The 17,074-nt window shown below is 42.7% G+C and overlaps 2 long non-coding RNA genes across 9 annotated transcripts in view; one reads left to right on the forward strand and one right to left on the reverse strand.

Annotated features, from left to right (window-relative positions):
• LOC309653452 overlaps positions 1 to 17,074 on the forward strand; it is a 249,713-nt gene that overhangs the window by 75,931 nt on the left and 156,708 nt on the right. The window contains exon 3 of one of the 8 annotated variants that reach the window (XR_014259172.1): positions 16,051 to 16,189. The exons of the other annotated variants lie outside the window; for them this stretch is intronic. This is a non-coding gene — a long non-coding RNA (uncharacterized lncRNA). The remainder of the gene's footprint in view (positions 1 to 16,050; positions 16,190 to 17,074) is intronic. 8 annotated transcript variants of the gene reach the window in all.
• Positions 13,231 to 16,057, reverse strand: LOC309653463. The gene is made up of 2 exons (XR_014259198.1): positions 13,707 to 16,057; positions 13,231 to 13,383 (listed from the first exon to the last, which is right to left on the reverse strand). It is a non-coding gene; the product is annotated as an uncharacterized lncRNA (long non-coding RNA).

Consider the following 17,074-nt stretch of genomic DNA (forward strand, 5'->3'; position numbering starts at 1 on the left):
TTTTGGAAGTCCTAGCTATGGCAATCAGAGAAGAAAAAGAAATAAAAGGAATACAAATTGGAAAAGAAGAAGTAAAACTGTCACTGCTTGCAGATGACATGATACTATACATAGATAATCCTAAAGATGCCACCAGAAAACCACTAGAGCTAATCAATGAATTTGGTGAAGTTGTAGGATACAAAATTAATGCATAGAAATCTCTTGCATTCCTATACACTAACAATGAAAGAACCGAAAGAGAATTTAAGGAAACAATCTCATTCACCATTGCAACAAAAAGAATAAAACACCTGGGAAAAAACCTACCTAAGGAGACAAAAGACCTGTACTCGGAAAACTATAAGACACTGATGAAAGAAATCAAAGATGACACAAACAGATGGAGAGATATACCATGTTCTTGGATTGGAAGAATCAATATTGTGAAAATGACTATACTACCCAAAGCAATCTAGAGAGTCAGTGCAATCCCTATCAAATTACCAATGGCATTTTTTACAGAACTAGAGCAAAAAATCTTAAAATTGGTATGAGACCCAAAAGACCCCGAATAGCCAAAGCAGTCTTGAGGCAAAAAAACGGAGCTGGAGGAATCAGACTCCCTGAGTTGAGACTATACTACAAAGATATAGTGTTCAAGACAATACGGTACTGGCACAAAAACAGAAATATAGATCAATGGAACAGGATAGAAAGCCCAGAGATAAACCCATGCACCTATGGTCAACTAATCTATGACAAAGGGGGCAAGGATATAGAGTGGAGAAAAGACAGTCTCTTCAATAAGTGGTGCTGGGAAAACTGGACAGCTACATGTAAAAGAATGAACTTAGAACACTCCCTAACACCATACACAAAAATAAACTCAAAATGGATAAAAGACCTAAATGTAAGAAATGTAAATGTAGACCTAAATGTAAGGAAAAAGGGTGAGCCCAGAGATGGGGGATGGAGCAATGGGTAAAATTGAAATCCCCTGCCTAGTGAAAAGGGCAAAATGAGTGACAAAATTCTGACTCTAGGGAAAAAAAAAACTTTTGTTGAAAATGTCAAGTCTTCCCAGTGTGATGTGTATAGGTTCTTGGTCCCAAAACAAGAAAAGTGTTCTTTTATTTTAAATTTGCATCTGGCAGTTTGGTAATGAGTCCCTGTATATCCTGAGAAGCAAATGCAATTAATTAATTACAAATTGCCTATTTAGTTTCTGTTTACTATGGTGGAGAAGAAACAAATTCATGCTAGGAAGGGAACTGGGACTCTGGTACCTTCCTGATGGGTGTTCACAGGGCAAAAAGCAGAGGCTGTTTTCAGTTTTGTTCCTTGAAATGCAGTGACCTGTCTAATCTTTGATTTTTTTTTTCATTGAAAGAGTTTCTTTATTTGCTTTGGAAGTTTGATTCCTTCCACTTTCACAAACCATTCTGAATTTATGTTATCTAAAGTAACAGGATTCTAGACGTCCTCTTTTACATTTATACAGGATTCTGGTATATGTGATGTCATTTTACTGGAAGAATAGATGTAGATATAGGTGTAGGTGTACATGTAGGTGTAGGCATAGACATAATTATGTCGAAACATTCACATTTGATTGCTTAACTTTTAAGGAAGGAAGAAAATGTCCACAGGGTTACTTTTATTTATTTATTTTTTTAAATCAGAATTTGAGGAGCTCTTTTTTTTAAATTTTTATTTATTTATTTATTTATTTATTTATGGCTGTGTTGGGTCTTCGTTTCGGTGCCAGGGCTTTCTCTAGTTGTGGCAAGCGGGGGCCACTCTTCATCGCGGTGCGTGGGCCTCTCACTGTCGCGGCCTCTCTTGTTGCGGAGCACAGGCTCCAGATGCGCAGGCTCAGTAATTGTGGCTCACGGGCCTAGTTGCTTCGCGGCATGTGGGATCTTCCCAGACCTGGGCTCGAACCCGTGTCCCCTGCACTGGCAGGCAGATTCTCAACCACTGCGCCACCAGGGAAGCCCCACAGGGTTACTTTAACTCAAAATTCCTTACCTGTTTTAGCTCTCAACAACTCTATGCTGGATTTAAAGCAGGGGACCTAGGTGCACCAGTTATGAGCACAAACTTTGGGAGAAGATGTCTTCACATCTTATTTGCTGTGTAACCTCAGACAAATTTGTTAACCTCTCTGTGCCTCAGAGTTCTCATTTGCAAAATGGGGAAAATGACAGTACACCTTCATGGGCGATTGCTGTGAGAATTGAACCCATGAAGTGAAAGCTCAGTGGAACAGTTCGTGGCATGTGGCAACTGCTATAGAAGCGTTCACTTCTGCTATCATTATACGTGTAGAAAACAATATTCTAAGATGCTCATTCATGTTCCCAAGTCCACAACAGCATATTCATGGTTTAAATGCAGGTCTAGTTCCAGGTTCCTCTCCTAAGGACAACTTTGTTGATGGCGGCTTGAATGTGACGCTCTGGATTCTTGTTCTGGAGCTCCAGCTCTGTAGACTGGGACACGTTCCTCTTGCATTTAATTTCCTCCTTTGTGGATCGTAGGGGCCTCTTAATGGAATTCCTGTGCTCGTCAGTTAGGGCAAGAATCAAATAATTTTAAGCAGTCAAAATTACAGAGGGCTGGAAAGGGTTTGGTGGTTTTATGATTTCCTGGTTTTAAGTAAAAAATTCCTCATTATATAGATGCAACTGTGTGATGGAAACATGGTCCAACATCTAGGTCCTTAAGTCAAGGAGATGGGACATCCACAGTGATGCCTCACCGTGGGTCTAAAAGGTACTCAATGTGTTGTGTCTTCTTATTCCTTACATTGTATTTTTACTGGAATTTACATTGTATATTTACTGGATTGACTTGGGTATTCTGCTTGTGTTTTTATTTTGCCTGTGTCTTTCACTTAAGTTGTAGATAACAAGAATAGACATCTAGATATATAGAAAGGCTTTTGAAGAGAAGCAGAGTTAGTAAAGAAACAGTGTAGGGCCAACATCAAATTTTCCAAGCAGGTAGAAAATATAAACCAAACCCAAAATGTTGGGTGCATAATTTGATAGATTCCTGGCACACATGGCCTTCTGTCTGTAAGAAATCAGATGTGAACAATTTTTGGACATCAAGTAGCTTATAAAGGAAAGTATTTGATGAGTCGAGCAAAGGAATGAACAATAGCCATACGATTTAGATTTCCTGAAAATTCTCTAGAGTTTGAAGTAAAAGGAATTTTGACTTTGGCACACTACATCTCAGAGTTGGCTGAACCAAACATATTTCACAAATAATTTGAACTCTCGGTTGAGCCTAAAACATATTTTTTCCCACAAGCCTTAAAACCATGTCTTATTTTATCCAGAAATTTTAGTTCTTTACATCCCAAGGGAAAATGTACATTTGGACACTTCTGAAATGAATGAGACTTTTTAGGTTAAGATGAATGGTCTGTAAAATACATTTATAAACTGTACTAGGCAGTCTTCAAGGTATTCACACTCTTGTATCATCCTCTCCCTCATTGAACATGGTTGGTCTGTGCGACCAAAAAGAAGTATGACTCTTTTCATGTTTCCATGTTCTGTATCAAAGGGGAGCTTGATTCCATGCACTGGGGACACAGGTTTCTAGGTCATTTGTCAGTGTATCAGGTTCCTACTTTACATTTTAAACATTGGTGACTGTATGTAGATAGCAAAGCAAAGGGAAATCAGCTTTTTGGCCCCCCAAAATTATATATATATATTATATATATGTGTGTGTGTGTGTGTGTATATATATAATTATAATATATATATACATAATATGTATAATATATATACTTTATATATAATATATATATATATGTATGTATGCTTGGTGACCTTATTCTTACATTATTTACAAAATTCAGTCTACCTATATCTTTTGCTTCTGTTTTATAAATATTAGACAACACTGCCCCCCCCCACAACAGTTATGCCATTTTGTACCCTTTCTGTTTATTAGGCTGGGAAAGATGTAAAAGACACATCAAAGCAAAATAATGTTTCATCAGGAGAAACAATCCAGTGAAAAGCTATAGGTTTCCGCCTACAACTATCGCCTAAATATCTCATAATAATGTCATCACTCCCCTGTTTGAAACAACTTTCTACAGAAAGACTTCATTCGCTAGAACTTGCATAAACCTAGTATCAAAGTCTTAATTCACTTCTGTAGAGTCGGGATCATATATTTTGCCATGCATTTGAATATTTTGAAGTTCCTGGATGGCAACAGGATGAAAAAGTAACTTTTTCCCTTAAATGACTACTTTGTAGAAATGAATATAGCCATTGTTTTCTGAACTTCAAACACATGGCATAGGTCTTAGTACCTTTGAAGTCAGGCTCGCTTTTGGCACAGTTTACAACGTGGCCGCTGGAAAAGCTTTCGTGGTCCTGTAGACACGGCTGTAATATTTGACATCGTGGTGTTCACCAGACCTGGTTTCCTCCGAAATATGCACACACCGACCGCTTCAAGGAAAGATTGTGAATGCCTGCATCCCGTTCGTTTCATACCAGTGTTACCCCCGTGTGTCTTAGTTTTTTTTAGCTCTTTGGCCAGTGTATGCCGTTGCTGTCTTTCTCCCCATTTGGTCAAACATTCTGTTGATGCTAATTCATGAATGGCACCTCCGTTTTTCACTCTTCCTATGGCAAATTACATTCTCACAGCTTTTGCTCATCATCCAAATGACATTAGAGCAAAATCTCATTTGCTTGAGACAGTAAAAGGTTACACACATTATAGGGGGATGGCAGGAACAACTAAACACAGAACCAAGTCTCAGTATTACAGGGCTACTACATTTTAAGTGCCTGCTCTATTTGCTTATTAGGTGAATAATTGAAACTCTCTACTACTGAATTTGATTATCTTTCAGGATAGAAGACTTGCAGACTCCACACGATACCAGATTTTTGACACTAATAATATCCTTCTCAGCAGGGGAAAGCTACTCAGCTTTATATACTCGGGTACTTTATTTCCACCATCAAGCAAGGTAGCTCATATCCCGTCAGTATAAAATATGTGTATGAGGTAATTTAGCTAATATGTACTGGCGTCATTTTCCCATAAAGGTCCCAGTGAAGGTTTTAAAACTTAACCTGCTGACAATGAAGCCCACCTGTGCCATAATCTGGAAATAAATTCCATTGCTCTTTAGACAACAGGATCCTAATTTGTCAATTTTTGGCCACGTCAAACTTTGTAATGTTACTCTCCTTAATATCTGTTGGTTTCCAGGTGGAGAAATTACTCCTGGCAACACAGAAAGGGTCTGACAAGGTAGATGCTGACATTTCTTTCAGTGGATGTTTCCCAACTGACACACTGGAGAAATATTTTAAAGAGTTTTGTTTTTGTTTTAACTGCACATGCAGTGTACATTTTGAAAATGTATTTACTCTCGTAAATCAGTCTCTTTTTTTCACATCATTGGAAATACTTTTCTGCTGCCTTCTTGATGCCTGGCTTATTCACAGATACATGAAAGGCTCTGATTGTTCCTCTGTTGAGCGCCCTCAGCTTCGGCTTGAGGATAGAGCAGATCAAAGTATGATAGGGTCCCTTTCAATCTGGTGAAATGAATGGGACATTGCAAATGAGACCATATCTGGTTGCAGGTGTTAAAGTCTTGTGTTTGGGGCGTCTCTGTGGCGCCCAGGACAGAGCCGCTGCAGCACTGTCATGAGACTGCCTTGTGGGGCATCTCCAGCATGTGGAATCACTCTGGCTTCTCTCACGTGGTCCAAGTCCACACGCTGGGTCATTTCGTCACAGAGGGCTAGGGCTTGCATTTGGGGAAGTAGAAAAGGCAGGTGTTTGAGAGTGCTGCTGTGTCTAGCACGTGCTTGCATCAGTGTATGATCGGTGGGATCATGTGTAATAGACAAAGCATTATGACGGTTGCGGCATCGTTTAAAAAGCCATTTATTGTGATCTTCAAAGCACACTTTTGGCACAAAACTTTGTCAACAAGTTGAATTGTTTTAACCTTTAATGTCACCCATTATAAAGTGTTAGATGACACCTGTTTTCCAGGCACTGGTGTTCCTGTTGAAAACCTGTTCTGAATAGAACCCACATGCCATTTGATTTCACTTCTCACCAGGATTCACCACCCAGCACTTCGCTACTGCAGTTTCTGTGGCAAAACCACTCTTGGAAAATAAAAAGTCAGTTGATAAAGAGAAATAGTTTGTTTAACTTGACCTTATGAAAAAGATTGCTTCCTGCAGAACCTACCATTCTATTTTTTTAAAATTTTTATTTTATATTGGAGCATAGTTGATTAACAATATTGTGTTACTTTCAGGGGTACAGCATAGTGACTCAGTTATACATATACATGTCTCTATGCTTTTTCAAATTCTTTTCCCGTTTAGGTTATTACAGTATACTGAGAGAGTTCCCTGTGCTCTACAGTAGGTCCTTGTTAGTTATCTGCTTTAAATATAGTAGTGTGTACACGGCAATCCCAAACTATTCTGCACAATGCATGAGTCTAGACCACACGCAGAACTTGAAGTTTGTACTGGTGTATCGCACTTTTAGCCTTTGATTTCTCTTCGTCCTCTCGGCGGCAGAACCAGGGAGTGACACAATGCACAGAGCGTTTGGGCCCCGCCGGAGTAACGATGACCGGGAACGTCGCGATGCGGCAGTGGTGGTGAGATTCACAGCACGACCTTATAGATGCTGGTGAGCTATGCAGCTGCAGCGTCAGGAAGCCTCTCTGGAATCATCAGTTATATTTTGGAACTCTCACTTTTCTAGATTAAACCTGTAAGCTTGAGATATAATGGGAAAGGTGTAATTAAAGAGCTAGTAAACAGAAGAAAAGCCTAGCAAAAATTAAGTGAAAGAAATATCGGTGCGGTCTTTCTCCTTCTCTCATTCTCTTTCTGGAATGCTGCATTGCTTTTACAATAAAGAAGAAAACATTTGAGTCCCATTTAGCAGGCAACTTAGTATTTTTTTTTTAACCCTTGGAGTTTAGGCCGACTTAAGAAGATTTTTTTAAATAGAGTAAGTATCTTGTTGATCTTTATTAAAAAATTGAGATATACTATACATTACCATATATTTTACCCTTTTAAAATCTACAGTGCGATGTTTTTTAGTCTATTCGTAAAGCTATGTGACCGTCACCACTGTCGAATTCCACAACACTTTTATTACCCTAAAAAGGAAACCTGTACCTTTGTGCTGTGTACCACACAGCCACCCCAGCAGGCAGCCACTACCCTACTATGTCTTTGTCTGTTCTAGACATTTCATAGAAATGGGACATACAGCACGTGGCCTTCCGTGCCTCGCTTTTAGAGAAAAGGGAGTCGGTATCGAAAATGAGGTAAGAAGGTTATACTGGAAAGCTTCGGGCAAAGGCAAGAAATAAAACTTCTGCCATCAGTTTTGAAAGGCAGCTTCCTTTTGGCTTCTGGTGGGGCACATACTCTGAGGATTTCATCACGTGCACTCACTGTCATTCTCCTGCAGGGTCTCGTTATTCCCATAGTGAGCAGAGGAATACAGGAGGTAGCAGTGAGTAAAGCTGCTGGTTATTAATGTTGTTATTAACAATAACAATATTAATAAGTCTGTTGTTACACTTACTAGTTTCTTTGGTCCATTATACAGATGCAGTCACAGAACGCAGGAAGCAAAGAGAACATGGGGACACAGTGGTTGACGTCTACTGAGGGTGTGTCTGTGCTGGACACTCCACGTGCTCCTTGATTTAATCCAGGGATGGGGAGACCAAAGGAACCGAATAGAGAGTCAGAAACAGAACCGCACAGAGTCCATTGATTTTTTTTTTTTACATTTTTTTTCAATTATTAAGTTATTTATTTATGGCTGTGTTGGGTCTTCGTTTCTGTGCTAGGGCTTTCTCTAGTTGTGGCAAGCGGGGGCCACTCTTCATCGCGGTGCGCGGGCCTCTCACTATCGCGGCCTCTCTTGTTGCGGAGCACAGGCTCCAGACGCGCAGGCTCAGTAATTGTGGCTCACGGGCCCAGTTGCTCCACGGCATGTGAGATCTTCCCAGACCAGGGCTCGAACCCGTGTCCCCTGCATTGGCAGGCAGACTCTCAACCACTGCGCCACCAGGGAAGCCCGAGTCCATTGATTTTTGATAAGCAAAGGCAACTCAAAGGAGAATGTATAATCTTTTTGGTGCTGCAACTATTAGACATCACCCAACAAAAAAAAGTGGGTGGTAGGAGCCAGACTTCTCAGTGTCGATGTGGAAGGTTGCGGACTGCCAGGCAGGAGACTGGTCGTGGATTAGGGTTGGAGACCTCACGTGTGGCTTAATGTAAATACAGACGTTTACATATAGGAATATGTCTAGGTGTCTAGCTATACCTGGGTTACTATACTTTGGAGACACTTGTACAAAATTCAGAATCAGTCTAAACTAACCCATGACGATAGTAGTGAGAATAGAGGTGGTCTTGGGCGCACTAAATGTGTCAGCAGAGGGAGGTTTGTTGAGGTGTAGAGACTGTTCTGTAGCGTCACCTAGGTCCTGTTTGCACAGGTGTACCAGCAGGGAAGGATCATGGCGCTGCACTCTTGAGACTTGTGCAGTTCACTCTAGGTTAAATTATGCCTCAGTTTCTAAACAATTGAATAGATGACTTCAGATTGCGGTCAGAGTATTTGATTGCATGGCATTGGGACCATCCTTTGTACAAGGAGCGGAAGTTACTGAGAGAAAGCGCAGAGTTCTTAACAGATGTTCAAAATCAGGCTCCCGGCATCCTGGCCTGTTGAGGACCTGATATGAGGAACAGACAAACCCTCAGTCTTCTCCTGGCCCTCCTGACGCTCCCTGGAATACCTGTATGTTGAGAACTGTTTTCCTTTACTGTGTGGTGTTTCAGTTAACCAGCAATGTGTGAAAGGCGAGCAGGGGTATGGAAAATTGCACTTTTTATCATTCCCTGGTGGGCTTTGGGGCTTTGCTGGCTTGTAATCATGGGCTGTGGTTGGACTGTACACTCCCTGCCATACTTCCATTCAGCATTAGCAATTGGTGGAGATGAAATCCACACGGGATTGTGCTTTTCCATTGTTTTCATCAAACTACAGTCAGTAAAAGTTCTTCCCTGTTTATTTAGATAGTTTATTATTGAATTGGCTGCATTCAAATTTCCAGTAACTCTGTGACTAGTTACCCTGACAGTAAAACGCAGGTGCTTAGGAGGACGGGAAGTTGAATTCGTTTCAAGTTACACATCTGCCTTTTCTTCACTAACGGCAGTAACTGAGGGCCAGTCTGCTGTAACTTTGACCTCGGCTTATGCATAGACGTTTGTCTTCTGAATGTTCGTTCCCCAGGCTGAGCGCCTTGTTGTGAAACTGAAATGCTCTTGTAACAAAACAATACAGGAAGGTCCTCACTGACAGAATTAAAAGTACTAACTTCCTAAAAGAGTTCCGTCCTAAAATCCCTCAAACATTGATCACTAAGCCAAGGCTGGAGGGAATGGACTATGGTTGGGGGAACAGAACGCTCCAGTGAAAGGCTCACGTGAACATCTGGAAGAGAAGCCTGGAGGGTTGACCTCAGAAAATGACAGCTTGCATGGTGACCAAAAAGTGCAGGCTTCTACACCCTGCGGATGGAGGTGACCCGTGGGGTTAGTGAATGTGGGGAAAACTGAAAGCATTACGGCAGACTGTGGGCTTGTTCATTTTTCTTTTCTAGGAATAATTCGACCCTTATTTTAAAAGCTCTCTGTTAACCAATGAAAGTTTAAACGATATATTTTTATAGTTAGATGGACTTCTGTGATATGCAAAGTCAGTATTATTCTTCTGCGGCTGAGCCAAGTATCATGGTCTCTGTAGAGAAAGTTTTGAATGAATTATTTTGGAGTGATGGGACTCTCTCATCACTGACATTCCTTCAGTGGAGAATGTCAGGGGAAGCCCTCCGTGTGTGAATTGCCCACAGTGCCATGTGTTGCCTGCCCCTGGTCCAAGACTCATAGAAGATTAACGTCCAAAAGAAAATCGCAGCTGGCACGTGGTTATTATTTCTGCCTTTCAGCTGTCAAACCTGGCCTCTAAATCTCATAGCAACATAAGATAAAACTGACCACTATGAATTCATAGAATGACCCAGCAAGCTGGCCAAGTAGGTTCTAACAAGAGCCCAGCGTTATACAGAAGCTTCACAGGGGTGAAGTATTAGCTGAGGTGTACCTTATGAGAGGTATTCTTAAATTGTGGCGTAGCGCCAGCAAATTCCATCCGTAAGAACTCTAGAGTATGCCTTTCAAAGCTATATCTCCTTTATGCAGCTTCACCTTTACCCCCCACGCCCCGGGCGCCCTGCAGTACACACCCCAACCACTTCTCCGCTTCCACTCCCCTCAGCCACTGTGCAGCGGCCCTGCTGATCTTTATCGAAAGGCTGTTTTTAGGAGAGTTTTAGTTTTACAACAGAATTGAGAGGGAGGTACAGAGATGTCCCACCTACCTCCCCCCGCCCCGACCCCACCCACGGATATGCACGGCCTCTGCTGTTACCAGCATCAGTCAGCAAAACGGTACTTTTTTTTTTTTTTTTAACCAAGAATGAACTTACATTGACACATCACGATCACGATCACCAAAGTCCGTAGTTTACCCTAGGGTGTATGCGTGGTGTTGTACATTCTGTGGGAACCGACAAATGTGTAGCGGCATGTATCCTTCCATATGACGTCAGAATCTCACACAGACTATTTTCACTGCCCTAAAAATCCTCTGTGCTGTGCCTATTTATCCTTCCCTCCCCCGTAAGCCCTGGCAACTACTGATTTTTTTTACCACCTCCCTAGTTTTGTCTTTTCCAAAATGTCATATGGTTGGAATCATTACAACATGTAACCTTCTCACACTGGCTTCTTCACTTACTGATGTGCGTTTAAATGTCCTCTGTAAAAGCATAAATCAGATTATATGGCCCCCTTCAATTTAAAATTATTTATTGACTCCCACTGAAAACGTTTTACTATATTCTCAGAATCTTTCAGCGTGTTTTCTGAACAATCTCGTCCTGTCAGACAAGACCCTAACATTATCGACCACCACAATGTATCCCACATTACAAACATGTGGGGTAAAAAAAAGTACTTGGAATGTGACCACTTATAATATTCTAACCCAAACACGAAGAGCTTGTTTTTATAAGTAGAATGTTTTATGCTGTGCTTTATGTATCCAAACAGCATACTGTTCTATGTATAAGTTATGTCACATAAGAATAAAGTTAACGCCGATGGACCCTCCAAATGCCTGTGAAGCTAAGTTGATGTCTGTATTCCTCTTTTATCATGTCATCTTTTCTCTTCCCAGTAACGGCCACTATATTTAATTTTTGTGCTTTTTATTACCTTTTTAAATAGAATTTTATTACACGTGTATTTGTCCCTAAGTAGATTTTGTTTTGTGACTTTTTCAAATCCATTTCATCTGTCAGTATTAGTTCTGTTGAGGTTAGGTCACGTATAGCGAGATACATCTGTTTTCAAGTTTAACAGGTGTATACTCACGTAACAAGTACCATAATGAGATGGAGCTATTTCAGTCACCCCAAAATGTTATTGCATCCCTCGTTGTACTTCATGGCCACCTTTCTTCTCCTCACATCCAGGGAAATTTGGACTGATCATTTTCACTATCATTTATCATCAGGAAAATGCAAATGAAAACCACAATGAGATGTAAGTACACACTGGCCAAAATGATGGCCATTAAGAAGACCGACAATAGCAAGTGTCGGTGAAGATGTTGAGCAACTGTATCACTCATCATGGCTGCTGGGGACGTGAAATGTCACGCTGCAAAACAACGGGGCATTTTTTTACAGAGTTACACACGCCTCCCATGGTCCAACCCAGCAAGTCCCTCATAGGGTTTACCCCAGACCTGATACCGTATATGTCCATACGAAGATGGATGCACCAATGTCAGCAGCTTTCCTCATAGTAGACACAAACTGGAAGTGACAACAATATCTGTCAACAGGAGGAAAGATAAATTGTGGTACCTGGATGGTTACTCAGCATAAAAATGAAGAAACCATCATTACATGCAGCAGTATGGATGAATCTCAAAATGAATAAGTTGAGGGAAAGAAACCAGATTTTAAAAAAAGAAAAAAAAGAGAGCACACACTGCATAATTCCATCTCTATTACATTTTACAACCGGTGAGGCTGATGTATAGCAACACCAAAGCAGGTCAGTTTTAATTGCTTCTGTGCTTTATAAAAAGTGATATTCAATATGCAGTGTTTAGTGACTTGATTATTTCATTGAGTATCAGGTTTCTAAGATATTGCTACATGTTGCTATAATTCACTGTAGTTCATTTATCCTGCTTGTTTGTAACATTTCACTGGGTAAACTGGGAAGATTTGGTCCATTGGCTGCACTTTGCCAACCCCTGGTTTAAGCTATTGCCCCAATGCCCAGGACACCAGAGTCTGGATACCTGGACATCAGCTTCTAGAGCAGGAGTCAACCAACTACAGTCTGTGGGCCAAATCTGGCCCTCCACTTGTTTGATGAAGTAAAGCTTTATTGGGACCCAGTCCCATTCACTTGTTTGTGTGTTGTTTGTGGCCGTCTCGTGCTACAGTGGCAGCATCAAGCAGTTGCAAGTGACACCGCGTGCACTGCAGAGCCTAAACTGTTTCCTGTCTGGCACGTTACAGGAAAATTCAGCAGAAAATCTCCTGGACCAGGGTCTGAACAAAGATCTTCACCTAAAAGTCTGTGCTGAACAAGTGCAAGCAAAGACACCCTTCAGGATGCTAGTTGGGGTAAATTACTTCTATTATCCAAAACTACGGCTATGGAAAATATCCCAAACTGAGGCTACTGGCCACACTGAAAAAGATCCCATTGCATTTAAAATTATTAGATCTTTTTAGCCTGTACAGACCAGGTATCCATGGCTTTGTGACACCCATGCCTTGTACGGGCCAGGTAGCCGTCTTGGTGTCAGCTGAAGTGTGTGACGGTTTTACCTGTCAGTTCAGGTTGCCCAAGACTTGGATTAAGTCAGAAGACCCCAAATAGACCCTCATCCGTCTTGAGATTGGCATCCAAGGAGAAGGTTCCAGGGCAGGAAGATGCATCCCCTAGTCATGGCATCGTCCTATTGCAACAGTAAAATTTATTTGCAGAAAGTAACCTGTCCAGACCATGGTTTTCATTTTCCTTCTTTTTTTTTTTTTCAAACTCTTCTTGGTACCAGTGAGTATTTCCATGTTCCGGGGCCATCTTCCTAGAAAGGGAAAGTCTCCACATTTGTGAAGGTGTAAGAGGGTTTCACTTTCAGCTCAGCAAACAGACCTCTTTTATTGCCTTAAACCTTTTTTTTTTTTTTTTTTTAAAATGGGATTTATTTATTTATTTATTTATGGCTGTGTTGGGTTTTCGTTTACTGTGCGAGGGCTTTCTCTAGTTGCGGCAAGCGGGGACCACTCTTCATCGCAGTGCGCGGGCCTCTCACCATCGCGGCCTCTCCCGTTGCGGAGCACAGGCTCCAGACGCGCAGGCTCAGCAATTGTGGCTCACGGGCCTAGTCGCTCCGCGGCATGTGGGATCTTCCCAGACCAGGGCTCGAACCCTTGTCCCCTGCATTGGCAGGCAGACCCTCAACCACTGCACCACCAGGGAAGCCCTGCCTTAAACCTTTTAAAGAAGCTAGTAGCCGGAGTTGTACTTAAAACGCCCTTTTATTTTCTGGCTTAATAGCAAAACTGCCTTCTGTCTACGCTCTTTCTCTTGCCCCAAGAGAGGCCCCATTCTCTAAGAAAGTAGGCAGCGGGTGTGTTGCCAGAAAAGTTCCAAAGTGAGTAACAACACTCCCCCGCTAGGTGTTCTTCTCAAAATCACAAATTCATGGTCCAGTCTCTCCCGGAAAATACTTAAGAGGAGCACCTTTCCATTCAGAAATTCGTTCCTTAAACATAACCTACAAAGGTAGCATCTGAAGCAAGGATTATGTGGGGAGGGAAAAGAAAGGAACCAGTCTCTTGTTTTAAAAATCTCCCATTCTCACTCTGCCAAGCCTACATTGCATAAAAATGTGTGTCTTGATTTAACTTCATCTCTGCCCACTGATTCTCGTCTGCCTAGCGTGATCTGCAAAGCCTTAAAATCAGGCACAGCCTCTATTGAAGCCGCTAACTGTGTTTGCGAGACTGAAAGATGATCCAGATGAGAAGGTGAAACTGCTCCAGGCCTCCGTGCCAAGCAGACACCAAAGATGTGTCCAGGATGCTCGAGTCTCCTGATAACACAGGGAAGGGCTGTCTCCGCCAGGCCGTCAACTGAGCGTGGGAGCACCACGCAGAAGGGAAGCTGTTCGTCGTTGCTGGCTGCCACTCGGAGCACAGGAACAAAAATGCTGGCGGCCGTTGGCATTCTCAAGTTACGGCCCACAGCTTTCCGAGTTTGCATACACCGCCTTGTACACATTCCGAGGGTCGCACCCGTGAAAACAAGAACCGTACTTTTCAGCTTGCGTGGAGCTTCCTAGGCTGGCATCTCAGCATTTCCGCCCTGTTATCTGACACGATAGTCGCTAATTTACCTGCGAGGCAGGTAGGAAGTGTATCCCTGTTTGCAGAGGGGGAAACCGGACACAGAGGAAGGGGGAGCTATGTCCTGCGTCCAGAGCTTCAAAACAAAGATCATCTCCCTCCTGGCTCAGGATGCAACTGGCTGTGCAAATCCAGGCCCTTTCTTTGGCAGGAAGTTCTCTGCTTCTTGTGTGTGTGAAGAGAAGGTTGAGAAATGCGAGTCCGGCTGCTGGAAGAAAGGGAAATCCAGCATGATCTCTCCCCTTGCCTAACACCGAGATATGGGATATCTGAGCTGTCATTTCTCTAAGGAACCTCAGGGAGGAAGGCTGGAATCTTGATGTAACAGGATGATTTGTTTATACTGCGGATTCAGGCGTCAAGGGGACATAAAATTAAGAGAAAATTTGTGTCCAGTGTATGTCATATGCCTAAAGATTATTACTGATTCTGCCCATCAACATTTTTTTTTCCCATTAGAGGAATTGTTCCTAGGAATCTGGGCTGCTTGACCCACACAGTTCCGTTTAAATCATGAAAGCATAACCCTGGCTTGTGGACTTGCTGTTCCTGCTTTGACAGTTATCTTAGAACCGCGGAAAAGTTTCCTCTCAATGGAGTCTTTGCCCTTAGTCTTTCCTACTTACAGGGCAGCTCGTCAAGCCGCTTCCCACCCTGTGCTGGTCTCCAGCCATGCCCGACAGACACACACACACACACAGCCAGGCACAAGCAGCTACCTGCTTTATCTGCACCTCAGCACATCACACAGATCCAGATGTGCGGGGTCGGGCGGGACCACAATCTCTCACCCCCCGCTTGGCTCCTCAGGAAGACGTTGCCAGCTGTTTGACCAGGAGGTGGTTCCCATGACTGTCTGGAACGAGAGCCACCAGAGACGTGTTGTGAACGTGGCTCATTATGTGTCACCTCCTCCCAGTGTCACAGCCCTGGCAGGACGCGGCTCTCTCTCCAGGCTCCCAGACCCGACTGGGATTTGGCCTCGCGCCTCGCCTGAGCAGAGGAAGTGATTACAGAGAAGAACAGTGGGAGAACTTGCATCTCTCACCTTGAGACGAAGCCATCACTTACTCCCCGCAGATGCTTCCCCACCTTTCTCATGCAGTTTGTCACAACTTAAGACGACCTTCACGTGGGAGGGGTGGCGTGCATCCTGTTATTCTTATCCTTCTGGCAAGTTCAGGAAATTTCCTGCTGGGCGCGCAAATGAAATCCTACATATATGTTCATGTTGGTCAGCAGAATCCATCTCATGCTCTGGAAATCACCTGAAATTCTGTTTTTCTTTTTTTTTTTTTTTTTTCGTTATACAGCCTTTGGGGCTGTATAATTTGGGGCTTTGAAATCAAATGAAATCAAATAGCAAGGACTCTACCACCTTGTAAAGTTTGTCCCCAGATTTACTTACATTTATATTTTTGTGATTTCAGGGTCCAACATTGCACCAGGGCATAATTTAAAAATAGGACGATGTGGGTCACAATGAAGGATGGTTGACAAATTTAGGTGTGACGATCCACTACGGAGACGTAGGACTCCAAATCCCAGTGACTCTCCACACCGTCGCAGGTAACGCAGCTCAACAAAGCACTGACTATCCGTTAAGTGAAAGGAATTTCAGAGTCCAGAAATGTTTACATCCATCCACATAGGGTTACACGCTGAGTGCAGACAGGAATTAGGCTCCCTGAGAGTTTGGTCAAATGTATGCAGACATGTTAAAATTTGAGATACCTAATCAAAGTGACGTGTGAACCAAAGTAAAAATTATATGGAGGAATGATTACACGTGTGATAAAACTGCATTAGCTGTACACGACCACACAAATGAGTGCGTGTAGAACCGGGGAGGTTGGTGGATATCAGATTCCGGGTGGTGCCGTAGGACTGCAGTCCTGCAAGATGTTACTCTTGGGGAAATGCATGAAGATGACTTGGGACTCTGCGTTATTTCTTACACTTGCATGTGGATCTGCCAGTTCCTCGACATAAAAAAATGCACCTAAAGGCAGTCTGTGGAGGAAGGCAGAAAGACAGCAGGAAGATGCATGTCCTGAAGAGCATTTGTAAGTGTCCACCGAGGGTAGGCAGGCAGAGAAGGCGGATGTGATCTTTAGGGTCCGAGGATGAAATAGCAGAGGGCTGAAGGAAGGTTGGAAAATCCTATGTCTCACTGAGGAGAGAGATCAAATAACAAGGCCATGATTATGACAGCTGAAAGGAATGTCTCCAGGGTTTCCCACCCTTGACGCGGACACACACACACACACACACACACACAATGTTGGCGCCCGGATTGAATAGACAGCACCAGCGGTTGTCCTGGCTATTAGCACCGGCAGTAAAATGGAATCCTGAGTCTCCTGGGTCGCTTTCTTTTACAACTGTGAATGCTGAAATCTGGCTTGTGAACTGATCAGAACTCAAGCTCAAGGTTGCGGTTTGCTGCCTCTT

The sequence above is a fragment of the Balaenoptera physalus genome (assembly GCF_965194825.1).
Source record: "Balaenoptera physalus genome assembly, chromosome: Y".
In the NCBI taxonomy this organism is placed as follows: Eukaryota; Metazoa; Chordata; class Mammalia; order Artiodactyla; family Balaenopteridae; genus Balaenoptera; species Balaenoptera physalus.